We start from the raw sequence: 16,958 nt of genomic DNA, 5'->3' as shown, positions 1-16,958 counted from the left end.
GAGGGATTCCCCAGGGGTGGAGTCCAGAGGGGTCTGTCCAAGAGGGAGAATTTTTATAGATGAGAATAGCAAGGAAGGTCTAATAGGTGGGGTGTTCTTAAGAGCAAAGGCCTGGCAGGGAGGCCACAAGGATGAGTTGGAGAAAGGGCCAGCTATTGGCTTGGAGTGGACAGAGGGTGCCGGAAGGGTTCTGGATGTGAGGTGTCAAGGCTGTAGAGTTTGAATTGGATCTTGTATGAGAAACTGGTGAAGACTTTTGAGCAAGAGAGAAACAGGGAGCAGATTAGATAGGGAGGCCAGGTCACAGGTGATGGAAGTGGTGGGTGAAGGTTGAAGGGATGGCAGAGTTTAAGTGGCTCCTTTGAACATGAAGATATCTGAAGCGCCAAGAAGATGGTGCAGATGTCTTCTGCTGCTCCATCTTTGTAGGCCTGCAGTTGGAGGCCTCGGTGCTGGTGGCACTCCCACAGTGGAGACCATGTGGTTTGGGGTAGAACCCAAGTTGGAGACTCAGGGTGATTTCATCTGTAATGTGAAGTTACCAGGACACTGGGAGGTGCTTAAGAGCCTTTCTTTTCCTAGGAACTCTAGTCTTTAAAAGAATTAAACCCAGGATAGCCAAAGACTGGTATTTCTTGTGTGGGGCTGGGCTGCCAGGACGTGTTGCACCTGCACTTCCCCTTCCTTGGCTCTAACCCCTTCTTTATACCTCTTTCTCCTCTAGGCCCAGCGCCCTATACTCCAAAGCATGGGTCCCCTTGTCCCACCTCCCCACTGCTCCCCGATCCTCCCTGTCCATCTGCTGTACTCTCTGCTAGTGATTGGAGGCCAAAATCAAATAGAGGACAGTCATTGAAGTGTACACAGACTAGAATCAAACAGATTCAGATTTAAAGGTTGTGCGACCTTGACCCTAAACAAGTTCATTAACATCAACTTCCTCATCTAATAAATGGGGATAGAGAAGTTCCCATTGTTCCCAGACCTAAGTAACATAAAGCATAAATACATAGCAAAGATATGGGCACATAGTAAGGTCTCAAAGTTTGCTAATTTCATTATTAAGTTATGGCTAATGATGATTTAACTTAGGAAAAAAACAAGTTCAGTGCACTAGTGTTGTATTCTAAAAGTACAAATCTCCGAGAAGGAAATTTCTTCAATAGGCAGAAACAGAAAATTACTGTGGTGAGAAGAAAATCAAATCAAACCACATCCTGATGTCCAAGTGGACAGAGCTCTAAACCCACCTTTCAGCCCCACACCAGGTTTGCCACAGGTGGGAGCCCATGCCTGTGGGTTGTCTGGTACTCTCACTGTGATTTCTTTGGGTATCCTTAATTAGAAAGACTCAAATTTCTAAGTTGTCTGTTGCCATTGGCCCCATGAGGTTGTATATCATAAAGAATTAACTGCCATTTATTGAACACTTATTTTTGAAGACCTTATGGGCATTATAAACTCTGATATATATGTACCATTACACCCATTTTATAGGTGAAGAGCTTGAGATCTTGAGAGGTTAAGGAAGCCTAAAGTCACATAGCAACCAAATGGTAGAGTCAGGATTTGAACTCAAACCTTCTGCTCCCAAGCCAATGTGCTCAGCCACAAAGTTCTTTCCCTGGAACCTGTGTGGCTGCTGAAAAAAGTCAGCACCACTTTTAAGTTATTCCATTTTATTGCAGATTTTTTGACTTAAGATAAAATTGGGGAAAACGGAAACATATCATGCAGAACATTGCTGTCTGTAAAAATGATGGCTGTACTAAGAATCAAAAAGAACTTCAAAGGCAGAGAGGACTTTAGAGCCGAGCCCTGTTACTTCACAGCTGGTCACCCAAGCCAACTCACTGATACTAATACAAGAGGCAGCGAATGGGACGCTCGCTGTCATACAGCCCCCAGTATGTATTATGCACCACTATGTGCAAAGCATTGTGCTGGGCTCCATGAAGAAACACAAAAGGATCAGAAAATCATCAGCTGCCCTGATAGCACTTAGAATCTGGTGGCGACTTTGCAGCCTCATTCTGTAAACTGAGCCCTCAGGGATCTGGAACAGCCTGGCCATCAGGGAGAATTGTGGGCAGCTATCTTGAGTAGAAAGAGCCACGACTCCATCTTTCCTGCTCCCTCTTTAGTCAGAGCGGTGAGCAGCCAGGTCGGGGAGACCTTTCCTGAGGCACTGTGTGGCAGCGCCTCAGATTAAGGGATCAGGGACTGAGGCCCTCCAGGCCCTCCTGTTGCCAGGGCAACGCTGAGTCAGGCCAGGGCCTCAGCTCCAGCTTTCTGGGAAGCCTTCGGGCTGCGGAAGCTTCCTGTTGTTTTCCAGGCACAGTGGGAACGTCTACATTCGAATTTCTTAAAAATCAATTTTGCATTGATCACTTCTAGTTGGGTTCCTTGAAATGAGTATTTCTAGTCAGGACAGAATCTAACCCTTCTATTTTTTACAAAGGCTAGCTGGAGTCTGGAAGATTCTTTAATAGGAAAAAAATTAGGAATTGAAGGAGGGAGTGAGGGAGGAAGGAAGGAAAAAAAAGAAGGGAGGGAGGGAGGAAAAGAGAGAGAGGGAAAAATTATCGTAGTACTACGTAGAGTGACCTTATATGAAAACTTCCAGGCAAAAATCAGATCTCTGAATTTCCAGGATAATGGTAATAATCACTATGATTCACGGAGTCTTACCATGTTCCAGACACTATATGTTGTATGCAGTGAATGTTTCTATTTTATCTTGCAACAAGCTGTGAAATTGGTACATGTGTCCCCTTTAACACATGAGGTTCCCAGAGGGTAAGCAATCAGCCCAAAGTCACACAGCCAGAACTTAAACTAAGCGTGTGAAACCAGAGTGTTTGCTGTTACCTGCTGTTATTTACTGCCTCCCAATTGCAAACCAGATCCTTAAGAAGGAAGGAAGGGAGGGAGGGAGGGAAAATGGTACAGTTTGTCTCTGATTTGCAGCTTGGACTATCCCATGGACACCGCATGCAAGTCTGGACTGGGTTGAAAGCAGATACCTCTGGCCAGCCCGGCCTAGCCCCACAACGGCCAGAACAGACCGCGCCCTTCACATGACCTGGGTGGAGTAGATGCTGCTGCGTAGGTGGCAGAAGCACCCACCACACTGGCCCTCATTTAAAACTGAGTCCGTCTCTTCTGAGGGACTTTGAGACATGTTTGTCAAAATGATGAGCTGTGGGGAAGTCAGATCCAACTGCATGGCAGCCACACTGTGGTCCTGCTGTCAGAGGAGAGAGAGGGCCCCGTGCCCTTCCAGATGTTGGAACCTAAGAGGCATTTGTTCAGAGAAGCCCTTGAAAAGGGGACCGCTGCAAGGAAAATAGACTAGTCAAATAGCACACGGCCAGCTCCAGCCCGGGTCAGCCTGATGCCAGTTCTCACCCACCCCCACCTCTACCACCTGCACAAAACTCACTACTTAATAAAATAATAAAAGAACTCCATTATTGTAAGACAGAGCATCACTACTGACTATTAAGGTAACAAAAAGTTGAAATTCAATGACAAAACATGCCAATGATAATCTCTACCCACTATTAACTTTATTTAAAGAATATCAGGACATGGGCTGGGAGCTATAGCTCAGTGGTAGAGCACTCACCTAGCATGTGTGAGGCACAGGGTTCAATCCTCAGAACCACATAAAAATAAACAAATAAATAAAATGAAAGTATTGTGTCCAACTACAACTAAAAAAAGAATATCAGGACAGGCCTTTTTTTTTAGAATTTTTTAATATTTATTTTTCAGTTTTCGTTGGACACAACATCTTTGCTTTATTTTTATGTTGTGCTAAGGATCAAACCCAGCGCCCCGCACATGCTAGGCAAGCACATTACCGCTTGAGCCACATCCCCAGCCCTGGGGACAGGCCTCCTTAAAATCAGCATGGTCTGATAAGTATAAAATTTTTTTAAGAACTAAATTCAATCAGTTCTTTATTTTTAATATAAGATACATAAATGCTAAAATTGTGCTCTCAAAGCATTGGAAATTGATTGGATTTAATCTACCCTCAATCAAGACAAGTAAACTGGTGGCAAAATTGTGACATAGCCATTTTCCATGGAAAGTAAGATCAAAGAATTATATGTTTCCATAATCCAATTTTGGAGGTAAATTGCTTATACAAATTCTAAAATCTATAGTAAAATTTTTATGTGAATATTTTGCTACTTGGATTAATAGTCACCACTGAAAATCATATTAATTTTTCCCAGAAGTAAAGACACTAAATTGGTTCCCATAGTTATCCTCTGAACAATTTAATAATAATGACTGTCCAACCCAAATCATCATTCCTTTCCTACTTGAACCTAGTCATTCCTTAGCTTATCTTGAATTAATGTCTCACTAAGCCAAAAAATTGTGGTACCTTCGAAATAACTTTGGGGGAAAAGTTAAAACTCAAAAGTTTCAGAATGTTGCTGAAAAAGCAAGTCAATATCCAGACCAAATGAAATCAATCTCTAGTATATTTAATTCAAACAGCCAGGTGTGATAGCGCAGGCCTGTAATCCCAGCAGCTCCATGGGCTGAGGCAGGAGAATTTTGAGTGAAAAGCCAGCCTCAACAATTTACTGAGGGCCCTAAGCAACTTAGCAAGACCCTGTTTCAAAATAAAAAATAAAAAGGGCTGGGATGTGGCTCAGTAGTTAAGCGCCCTGATTAAAAAAAAGAAAAAAAAATTCAAACGGCAAATATATTAAGAGAAATTGACAACACATGTTTCTTGCCCAAGACACTGCTAGCTCTTTGGAGTCTGCAATAAACATTAGCTGCATCCAAACTTGCTTGGGTGTTCACTTTACCAAAAAGATTAACTCATATCAGTATGAAATATTCACATAATAGAAATTATTTCTCTCCAAATGAAAAAAGCATTGTTATTTTTTCTGACTGTAAAAATAATTTCTAAGTTCTAAACAACACAGATTCAGAAATTAATCAGTCTCTTATTTTCTAAGAAAGAGGTATCAGTCTTTTATAAATGTGAGGGAAGATATCCATTTTATTTCTCACCCATGGCTTTTTAAAAATATATTTTATTAGTTGTTGATGGACATTTATTTATTTATATGTGGTGCTGAGAATCAAACCCAGTGCCTCACCCATACTAGGCAAGCACTCTACCACTGAGCCACAACCCCAGCCCCACCACCTATGGCTTTTAACCATGTCCACACCTGTGACATTAAGGATTTACTTGGAAGAGTTCACCTCTTCTGTTATATTTTAGAATCTCTTTCAGATTCAGGACTCAAACTCTTTATCAAATATAGAAAGTCAGTATATGTGTGTGTGTGTGTGTGTGTGTGTGTATATATATATATATATATATATATATACACATACATACATATATATACACATACATACATATATACACATACATATATACACATATACATATATATACATATATATACATACATACATACATATATGTACACATATACATATATATACACACATACATACACATACTGGGCTTGAATCCAGGGATGCTTTACCACTGAGCTATATTCCCAGCACCTTTTTGTTTTGGTTTGTTTTTTATTTTGAGACAGGGTCTCACTGAGTTGCTTAGGGCTTTGTTAAATTGCTGAGGCTGGCCTTAAACTTCCTATCCTCCGGTATCAGCTTCCTGCTGTGCTGGGATTACAGGCAAGCCACTAGGTGCTGGGCTCAGTCAAATATTTTGTGTGTCAAATTTGCTGTTTCTCTGTGTTTTCGAGCTTTTGTTTTTAGCCTCAGCATCCTTTGTTTAAATAAAATAATTTTCTGAGCTAAATATGAAAATAACTAGAAGCAGAGAGCTAAGGTGGCTGTGGGGGAGTCTGGTCTCCCCTGGGTTAGGGTGCACTGAAGGGCCTCCAAGGTGATCCCCTCTTCAAACCCTATGCCCTGGGCAAGTTAGCAGAATTCTTTTTCCCTTGCTCCAGTGTTTCCCAGTCTCAATCCAAACTAGATATGTTTAATTAATTCAGTGACAGTTCCATAGTAACTTAGCTCTTTGAGAGAGCACAGGGCTTCTTAATTTTAATTCTCCTTGTGGAGTATACATGCATTTCTTTTTCTATAACCTCTATGTTATTTTCTCACCACATCAGAAAGTGGTGAGTTTGGGTTGTGGCTCAGTGGTAGAGCACTTGCCGAGATGTAGGTTGATCCTCAGCACCACATAAAAATAAATAAATAAAATAAAGCTACTGTGTCCATCTACAAATTTTATTTAAAAATAAGTGATTTTTAAAAAAATGGTGAGTCCCTATAACCTTGCCAGGGAAATCCAAGAAGCAAACACCCACCAAGAATCCCTGAAAGCCAGTTCAGTAGCAGCATGGCTGTCCTGAACAACCCTGTAAGAAAGCGACAAGGACCCCCAACTGATGTCTGCAGCAAGCACTTCCACTAAAAGATCAGGGAAGACCCACTTGCAGGGGACAGCTCGGGGCGTGGTGGTCGCGGGGCTTTCCTGGGCTTGGTGGTGCTTCCAGGGGCACTCAGTGGCCACTGTGCGCTTGACTTCCGCAGGGAGGCGGGTGGCTTTTGTTCGTTTGGGCTTGCTCCAGAATCTGACAAGCGGTTCCGGCACCTAAGAGGTATACAGTAAACGTGGACGCTAAGCCACAGATGATACCGTGCAGGAAAAATGGGGGCAATCTCAAATCTCTGCTAACTAGGACGGAGATGGTTTTCTTCATTAAAATGAATCCAGACCTTCCGAAGCCGTCGGGGAGCCCTCCCACCCCTCCCAGCTGACAGCGACCCTGAGGGGCCTGCAATCGCCTGGCCTGGCCGTCCTGCCTGCTCTCCGAGGCGCAGAGGCCGGGGAACCTGGAGAGTCCTGCCCCGGCCCCAGCCCCCGGCCCCTTCTCAGTGTCCCCAAATCCCCCTGCTTGCCCAGAGGATCGTGTGCGCACCCTGGGCTCCCTCGCCGGCCTCACTGACGGCCCCCACTGCAGCCAAAGAGACTTTATAGGATCCGAGTCCCTATCCGGCACCTATAAAGGGGGCCATAACGTTCGAGTGTCACAGGGTGCCGAAGGGTGGCTGCGAGAAGAGGGAGCGAGGGCGCCATCAAACAGTTCGATTTTCTTATTTAAAAGTGCGTTTCTCGGAGCCTCTATATTGTGCTGGGTGTACATCCATTCTCTGCGCTTAATTTTTAAGGTCGCAAATGTTCAACGCTGCTCTGCCCAAGCGTCCCCTCCCCGTCTGATGAGGCCGATGGCGGCGCGGCTCGCGTGCTGCAGGCCCGGGTGGGTGCCGGAGTCTCGTTACTGCGGCGCCACGTCGGGCGGCGCGGGGCGGGCGTGCTGCCCTCTGCCGGCCGGCGTCGGGGAGGCCCCGGAGGCCCGGCGCCCGCACCTGGCCGCTAGCGGCCGCTCTAGGAACGCCGGGCCCTCTCGGTGGTGGCGCGGGGTCGCTTCCGCGCGCCCTGTCCCCGCCCCACGCCCGAGGCTGGGCGCGCCCGGCATGCCAAGCCCTGGTGACCCTGCGGCCGGGTCGCACACGCTCTGTGGCGGTACCGAGCTCTCCGCTGCGCGGGAAATGGCCTCCTGGCAGCAGCAACGCCCGCGTTCTCGTTGCCTGGCACCCTCTGGCCGTCCGGCCCGGTTCCCCGAGGTCGGGCCTGTTCTTTATGCAAACCCTCGTGCGAACACGGTGGGTGCAGGCACAAAGCGAGGCCTCGGAATGTGCAGAGCCGGGAATCTGAAACATCCCCCACGCCGACGACTCAAACCCACTCCCGAGGAGAGGACAGAAGCACCGCGGAGGGCCGTGGCGTCCAGCAAGGAAGGGGTGCCTCGGTGAATTTACACCAACATGAGGGCTCCCCCGGCGCGTTCGCGTGCCGCCCCTCACTTTGCCCACTTTTCTCATTTTATACAAAATGAAACCAAAGTTCAAGTCATTCGAGCTTGTAGCAGATGGACTTCTTCTCTGCAGAAGCGGCCTTTGACACCTCTATGATGGCGGGCCGGACTATTTTTCTTACTTAAAAAAAAATATTTACTTGGTTATTTCCAAAGACTAATTCCTAGACAGGGTCGCAGAGCGTGGGCGTTTCCTAAGACTGTTGATGTGCGTTGCCAGACAGTTCTCTCCACAGGGCTTCTCCGTGGGGAGCAGGGAGCAGGGCTGCCCTCTTGGATGGAGAAATGTGACGCGCTAAGGAACACGTGCTTCTGTGGGAACTACTTACAGACGGGCAGTGGCATTGGAATGCTGGGCCCCACTCGATGAATATGAGTGGGAACATTGGTTGGGAACATTGGTCAACCAGATGGTCCTGGTCTGGCAAATCCAAACATGGTCCCCTCCTGCCTAACACCCTGGGGGATTCCCCATTTTCTTAGGGTAAAATACAAAATCTCCCCAGGTCTGCTCAGGCACTTTCTGCCTCCCCAGTCCTGATAGGTGTTACCTAGCTAGTGGCAAACTGGAGGGGGTGGGTTGCGTTAAAGAACAGAAATTTATCCTCTCACAGTTCTGGAGGCCAGAAATCTATGATGGTGGCGTATATAGTATTGGTTCTTCCTGGAGGCTCTGGAGGACAATCTGCGCCCCACCTGTCTCCTAGCTTCTGGCAGTGGCTCTGTGTCCCTTGGGTTGTAGAAGCATCTTGCCAATGTCTGCTCCATCTTCACTTGGGCTGTTTCCTCCACCCCGCCCTTCATAGGAGGATGACAGTGAGATTGAATAAAGACCCTCTATACTCTAGTATGACCTCATTTTAACTGACCCCATTACATCTGCAATGCCCCTATTTCCAAACTAGGTGACATTCTGGGGTTCTTGGAAGGACATTAATGTTGGGAAGATTCTCCTCAAAACACAAGAAGCCAAGTCCCCAGACTTTAGCACCCCAGTCCCCTCCTATCTTCTGGTACACCCCATCTTCACCATCTTTCTGGGACACTCAACTACTAATCAATTTCCTTCTTCCTGCAAGGTGCTGGAAATGTCACCACCTCAGAGAAGTCTTTGAATCTCTTAGGTGACTAATCCACCCTTCCTGGCCTGTTCTGAGCTCACAGCATGTATCACAGTGATAATTGTGTTGACACTGAGTCACAGTATGTTCATGAGTACCTCCCTCACTAAGATCTGCTTCTGAGGGTAAGAAGCAGGTCAAGGGAATAAGGGTAACAAACATTACCATTCAAGGCCAATGCTGCTTACACGCTGACATAGGAAACCTGCCTCAGTAGGACAGGCGCTAGATAATGAAGGCCTGTGCTGTGTCCACTACAGAGTCCACTGGGAACATCTCAGAGGCAGTGGCCCCTATCCACTGGAGGAAGACTCAAATTCAGGCTCCATTCCCCTAGGGGACACATGAAATAAAACCCATACCCTGACCATGGTTCCATATAAACCAACCCCACTCCACCTTCCTGACCTTTCCAGGACTCACTGTCCTACTCTGTCCCTTTGCTGCAGCCACCCTGGCTTTGCTCTTGCTCCTTGATTCTGCCAAGCCACTTCCTGACGTAAAGCTGGCTTGGCACCACTTGTTACCCTTCAGATTCCCTCTGCATGTTACAATTACACCTTCTCTTGTGAGCACTATTCTGGTACTGAGGAGTGAACCCAGGGGCTCTTTACCACTGAGCCACATCTCCAGCCCTTTTTATTTTTAATTGCAATCTTCCTACTTCAGCCTCCCGCATTGTGAGATGAGATGGTGACTCTTACAGACCCCTTGATTCAGCTCCATATTATTCCAGTGACTCAACCTTTGCTACAAAGGTGGTCCTGTGGAAACAGCCCTGTACCAGAGAGGTCTTAAAATTGAGTTTCTTGGAGACTTTCTGAGGCTGTGTCCTCATCTGCAAAATGGAAATAATTATGCCTACAAAAGTTTGCACGAGTCATGTGTGAATTTTAATGCACTTATTAGCAGTTCATGGATTCTTGTCCTGATGTAGCAATGATTTATTAATTATGTTGATAGGAAATGGTATCATTTGCAATTACTAGATGGAAATACACTTATATGTGTAATATTTATTATTTATTCCCAAACTGTATAATTTTGGATATGATATTTTGAAGGTAATTTGGGGAATACAGAAGAATATAAAGAAGAAACTTTAAAAATCAGCCAGAACCTCTGTTTTGTAGGCCTCACTTGTATGCTGTGGAGCAAACGATGCAAATGAAGTGCATACAGCTAAGAGCTGAGGTGCAGCAGGCCAGGTGAAGTAGCACAGGTAGGGTCTGCTTCCTGCAAGGCTATGGAAAGTCCCTGTGTTGATGTTGAGGGCACCATGATGCTTGACAGAATTCTGAGAGTGGCTGGGACTCCAAAGGAGCTGAGAAGAGTCTGGGTTTGCAAGATGTGGCCCAAGGTGGGACTTTTGACTATAGGTCAAGAGGTTCTGGTTTGAATTCTCTAGTGCTTCTCTCCTAGGTCCTTAATTTTTTAAAGAAGTAGCTAAGTGTTTTATGAAAACAATACAGTTACTGAAACTACAGAAAAGTATGAAGATGAAATCATCACTAATAACATTACCATGGAAATAAGAGCTGTTAGGATTTTCAGAATATTCCCTGTTTGCTTTTTGTTTGGCTGGTTCTACTTATTCTTATATGGGAGATAATGTTCTGTCATCCAACACTATGATTTCCAAACGTGGCTCACAGTGGGATCCCCTAGTTTTACAAACTTTTAGTGTCTGGGTTTGTACCCCAGGTATTCTTCTCCCTCTGCGTCAGTGTTCTTAAACCTCCTGGGTGATTCCCACGTACAGTCAGACCTGAGAACTTGACTGGATATGCTTACATGTGGATGTGGCATACTTGACATAACCACTTCTCTAATATTAGGTGTTTCAGTGATTTAATGTCAATGTTAATAATAGGCATTTCAGTTTTCATTTCACAGTGCTGGGGATCAAACCCAGGCCCTGTGCATGTTACGCAGATGCTCCCCTACAAAACTACATCCCACCTTTGTTAAATATTTAAATAACACTTGAGAGCATTGAAATATCTGTGAGCCAGTATTTGTTCAAATTTCAAGCTTTTGCTAAAGGATGGATTCCTAAAAATTGAATTATGTAAGTCAAAGGGAATTGCCTCTAGTTTTCCTCTCAAGAAAGATTGTACCAGGGCCAGGGTTATGGCTCAGTGGTAGAGCACTTGCCAAACATTCATGAAGCACTGTTTGATCCCCAGTACCACATAAAAATAAACAAATAAGGGCTGGGGATGTGGCTCAAGCGGTAGCGCGCTCGCCTGGCATGCGTGCAGCCCGGGTTCGATCCTCAGCACCACATACAAACAAAGATGTTGTGTCCGCCGAAAACTAAAAAATAAATATTAAAATTTTCTCTCTCTCTCTCAAAAATAAAATAAAATAAACAAATAAGGGGCTGGGGATATAGCTCAGTTGGTAGAGTGCTTGTCTCGCAAGCCCAAGGCGCTGGGTGACCCCAGCACCAAAAAACTAATAAATAAACAAACAAACAAAATACAGGTATTGTGTCCATATAAATACATATATATAAAGAAAGATTGTACCATTTTAGAGCCTATATAGTACCAGTCTCACCATGCCCTTGCCGTATGCAAATCACTGTTTTATTTATTTTTCTATTTTATTTTATATTATTATTATTTGGGGGGGTACAGGAAATTGAATGCAGGGGCACTCAACCACTGAGCCACATCCCAGCCCTATTTTGTATTTTATTTAGAGATAGGATCTCACTGAGTTGCCTAGTGCTTCCTCCTTGTTGAGGCTGCCTTTGGCCCAGGAAGGGGATGGTGTGGAGGAGGGCGAAGGACATCCAGGATGATGGCAAGAGGAGGAAGCTGGAGAATGAAGGAAGAGAAGAGGGAAAATCAAGGGAGAAAAGAGGTGGAGGACTGGGCTCTTGGCTCCAGGTGGCTTGGTGAGTCATGGGAGGCAATGAGAGGGTTCTTGCCTCAGAGTTGCCTTGCCTGGGGGCAAAAGATGTGATCAAACAAAACAGCTCACCAAACTGGGTTCAGAGAGTGAGGTGGAATGTGCCCATGGGGCAGAAAGACAGTGTGGAGTGACTGGAAGAAATGTCCCCTCAGGTACAGAAACTGCCTGGTTTATGCGGGCCTGAGTGGCTTCTAGAATTTAAAGTGATGATTGACAAGTCGTCCAAAGAGTAGGGGTGTGGCTCTGGGGAAGACTGAGGGTTCCCTAATCTGTAGCAAATTCGTGTAGGTCCCTGATGGGAGATCCTCAAGTAGGCCAGATTTGAGCTGGTCCCCTGTATTTCCAGGTGCAAAGGACACCAAGTTTGGTATCTGGAAATAGCAGACTCTTGAGTCCCGGATGCAACCCCTGATGTGGCGAGTGTGGCGCAGTCAGCCTTCCTAGCCACCTGACAACATGTAGAGTTCAGATAGGTATCTGGGGAATAAAGGGGGATGCTAAAAATAATTCACATTGCATACTTTTTGGAAAAGCTTGTTTATTAACCAAGAAATTTGTTTTAGTACATTGGTGGGCCTACAAATTGTTCCATTCAGTAGTTATTTTCAAAGATATTTACTGAAAGTGCTTACTGCCATGATAATTTTCTTGCATAAAATCATCTCTGGCACCAAAATAATTTAGAACATTCACTTATATGTCACCTTTATATTAATTGGCAGAACAGAACAGCTTGTTTGGATGCTCTTGTGAGTTACATATGCATGACCACGGGTTCCAAAGACATTTCTGCTTCATTTTGTTAGGATTTACTTTTTTTTTTTTAATTTTAATATTTTATTTTTTAGTTTTCGGCAGACACAACATCTTTGTTTGTATGTGGTGCTGAGGATCGAACCCAGGCCGCACGCAAGCATGCCAGGCGAGCATGCTACCGCTTGAGCCACATCCCTAGCCCCTTGTTAGGATTTACTAACTAAAGATTTCCTTGTGAGAAGGCTGTTCCTCGTTTTTTTTGTTTGTTTGATTTAGTTGTAGTTGAACACAATATCTTTATTTTAGTTATTTATTATTTTTGTGTGGTGTTGAGGGTCGAACCCACAACCTTACATGTGCCAGGGGTGCACTCTACCGCTGAGCCACAACCCCAGCCCGGTTTTGTTCGTTTGAATCACAAGGCAGGGCTCCACCTGAATTGCATTCTTGTATTTCCACAGCAAAAGCAGAGCTCTGCCTTCAGTACTGACTGCGACAGCATTCACCACCGCAAGTCAGGTGTTACACCTTTGACAAAATGAACCTCCAAAAGCTTTGCTTTGACTCCATGAGTTCGGTGCCAGGACAAGAGGCCTGAAAGAGGGATTGTCCCCAGTCACTGACTAATATTCACCCTTCTCAACGAGGGCTTTGTAGCTCCTCCACTTCCAGAGTCACCAACTGATGACCAGGTGTTCCTTGGGAGGGGTGTCTTCCTGGGAAAGGGTTCTCTCTAAGGACAAAGAGGGCAGCCCCTGCCCCTCCCAAAGTCTGGGGTTTAGATCCCGGATAGAAATCCAATCCCTGCGTCCTGGTCCCGCCCACTCTCAACAGCCCCCAGCGCCCAGGCAGCTCCTGGAGCCTCTTCCAGGTCAAGCCTGGGCTGGGTCAGGGTTTTCCTGTGGCCCTGAGCTCTCCTCAGTGTTTACTTTCTCCTCTTTGTATTTCAATACCAATCTTAATGGTTTTGATAATTTGTTTTGGTGCTGGGGATTGAACCCAGGTGCACTTACCACTGAACTTTTAATTTTTCCCCAGTCCTTTTAATTTTTTACTTTTGAGACACAATCTCTCTAATCTGCCTAGGTTGGCTTAAACCTGCACTCCTCCTGCCTCAGCCTCCTGAGTCACAGGGATTACAAGCAAATGTCACCACGTCCAGCTTATATTTTATAGTACGTTAACACAATACCTTTACTTACTAATACGTGGTGCTGAGGATTGAACCCAGTGCCTCACACATGCTAGGCAAGCACTCTACCAGCTGAGCTACAGCCCCAGCCCTAGCTTAATGTTTTTAACTCAGGAATGTGTGGCTCTTTTGGGTGGCCACTTTGTAATCAAGAGCTACTTCTGGATACTCAGGGCTGGCTTGTGCCTCAGTGCTTAGAATGTCATCATGTAGAGCTTCAATACCTGTGATGGCAGAAGAATGGAAGCCAACGGAAGTATACAAGAGAAACAATGGAGCCCACGAGGTGGGGACAAGTATGTTTTCAGAGAGGCACTGGGGTCCACAGTGTCTATGCGGGTTTGGTGGCCTTGCACAGGGCCTGCTACATCTAATAAACCAGTTTCATCTGAACGGCTATTAATTTGGATGTCATTACATTGTGATTTCATTTGTACTGATTTCTAAAATTATTTTGTCTTTACAGTGTGTAAAACTGGAATCACAGGCATTTACATCTTATCTGGTGTACATATCTGTGTATGAGCACTATGATAACTGAAATTAGACCCTGGGCTCTTGCTGTTTAAAGGTATAGAGAGAAGGGCAAGGGTGTTATGTGGAAACTGGGGGACGGGGACGGAATGGAGGCTTAATTTTTCTCTGAGTGCCATTTTCAATTCTGAACCATGCAAAAGCATCACTCACACAAAAGCCAATTAATTCACACCTTCAGTTCAAACCTCTGGTTTCCAGAAGCCTCCTTTGACTTCTCTCAAGGCACCCGGTAAGGTGGGCTTCCTGCTTCTCTGGGTAACCCCATCACATAAAGGGGAGGCCTGCAAGAGCAAAGAGAAGGGAGGGAGGGGGCTCCAAGGAGGCAAAGCTCTGGAGGTGATAGAAGGTGATAAATCAGGTGATAGAAGCATAATACAGTGCAGGGTGTCTGCTACCATCTGTGTTTATGCAGCAAGGACTGTGCTGTTGCCTGCAGATGCCTGGTGAGTGGCTACAAGCAGGACTGAAGACTTTCCATCTCTACCTCCTTGCATCCTGATAGGCAGCAGCCGAGGCCAGGCAGGGTAATAGGTGACTCTTTGACTCTTGATCCTGCCTCTTTAATTACTGTGGTTTGGAGCAAGTTGCTTCAATTCCCTGTGTCATTGCCACCCATAGTGCTACCACAAATAATTTTTAATCTATATATATATGAAGACTTAGAACAGTTTATCTAACACATTACAAGTGCTTAAAAAACACTAGATGTTATTGTTATGCTCGAATTCGGGACCCCCAAAAGACCACCAGAGACCAAGATCGATACAAGCAACAAAGAGGAGTTTATTGCGAGCTAGCTCGGTTCTCCATGCACACACAGCAACTGGTGATGCTGAGAGGCCCCGAGCCCAGGGTTTGCAGCAGTTTTATACACTCTTTGGGGAAGGCAGGGACTTCATAGCATCTCTTAGCAAATCATCACACACAGCGGGAAAATCATAAAAAAAACTCTAAAACATGATTAGCACATTCACTGGCAGGAATAAGTTGGGTAAGGGTGATTGGCTAGCACAAGAGGGGGATTCTTTTGAACTCATTGGTTTAAGCCACGAGGGGAGTATGTGCTGAACTACATGGTTTCCCAACATGTTATCAATCACCATAAACTACTAGGAGGGTCATCTAGCATCCCAGGTATTTTCCCTGTCTCATGCTGATTGATGGCTGCTAGGGGGTTGCTATGGGTCCTCACCTAGCCAGACTGAGTCAGGGACACCTGGCACAGCAGATCTCTCCTGTTATTTGTAGATAAACAACTCAGCAGGGTGGATATGTGCCTAGTAGTGCTCTGTGGGTCTTTCCAAGGACAAGGGTCACACCCCCTTCCTTGGACAGGCTTTGCTCTGAGGTAGAAGCTGGTTTTTCAGTTATAATTACTGCAGAGGTCCTGGGTGTGGCTTCTGCAGTAAGGAGTGCTCTGGAAGTTATTTCTTCCAGTAGGGGGTGTAGCTCAGGGGTAGAGCATTTGACTGCAGATCAAGAGGTCCCTGGTTCAAATCCAGGTGCCCCCTAATTGTTTATCTCCAGGTCTCTGTCCTCCAATTTATGCAGTGCCACCATTTATATGAAATTAAATCAGGTGATAGAAGCATAATGCAGTTGCAGGGTGCCTGCCATCTGTGTTTATGCAGCAAGAACTGTGCTGTTGCCAGGCAGATGCCTGGTGAGTGGCTAAAAGCAGGACTGAAGACTTGCCATCTCTACCTCCTTACATCTGGCTCTTTTAGCTGAGTCACCTTGAATTCCAGGAACAAAGTCTGATATGATAAATATTTTGTGATAAGTCCAAGCTCACCCCAGCTCACACACACACACACATACAACAGTAACTTTCTTAAGGGAAAAACCTCCTCCTCTCACCCAACCTGATCAATCCTGAGATAATGATGGACCTACCACACCTGCTGGAGATCACTGGCTTTAGCTGCTGACAAAAGCTGCCAACTATGCAAAACCCCAGCCCTTGCCCTTGTTGACTTTCTGTAAACCCTCAAGGTCATTGCCAGTTCCTCAAAAACAGGGCTGTGTCCCTTGGTTTTCTCATTGGAGCTCCACTGACTGAACTCCCTGCATGCTCTTCACCATGACCTCTCTGTCTGGATTTTGGAGAAAGCGGCCAGACCTGATTTGTTGGGTCTTCAGGGTCACTCTGGTAACATTTACAGGAAACACAGGAGGGAATGTACATCAGCAACACATACAGATTATCCTCAGAGGAACACAAAAGACACAGGCCAGCGTGGGTTTCCATGGTCAAGAAATGAATGCGAGGGAGATTTTTCACTGCACGTTTTTGTTCCTTTTGAATATCAGATCATGTGAACTTTCGTAAATTCAGAATTCATTTTTTAAAAATACAATTGAAAATTGAACTACATTAGGTCTCATTACCAAGACTATTTGATCTGGTTGGACACAGGGCACCACTCCTTTTGTGTATACCAAATTTTCCATAATAAAAAGTGTTTTAAAACCTCTTTCTCCTATATACACACATATATATTACATATAAAA

General features: G+C 45.3%; 1 non-coding gene across 1 annotated transcript; it reads left to right on the top strand.

Moving 5' to 3' along the window:
- Positions 1-15,883: 15,883 nt before the first annotated feature.
- Positions 15,884-15,955, top strand: Trnac-gca (transfer RNA cysteine (anticodon GCA)). Its single transcript has one exon. It is a non-coding gene; the product is annotated as a tRNA-Cys (tRNA).
- Positions 15,956-16,958: the final 1,003 nt, after the last annotated feature.

This window comes from Marmota monax, unplaced genomic scaffold (genome assembly GCF_021218885.2).
Source record: "Marmota monax isolate L192 unplaced genomic scaffold, Marmota_monax_Labrador192_F-V1.1 WCK01_AAM20220418_F8-fsc00193, whole genome shotgun sequence".
NCBI classification, from domain to species: domain Eukaryota; kingdom Metazoa; phylum Chordata; class Mammalia; order Rodentia; family Sciuridae; genus Marmota; species Marmota monax.
The sequence above is the reverse complement of the archived record's forward strand: the minus strand, read 5'-3'. Positions and strand labels throughout refer to the sequence as shown.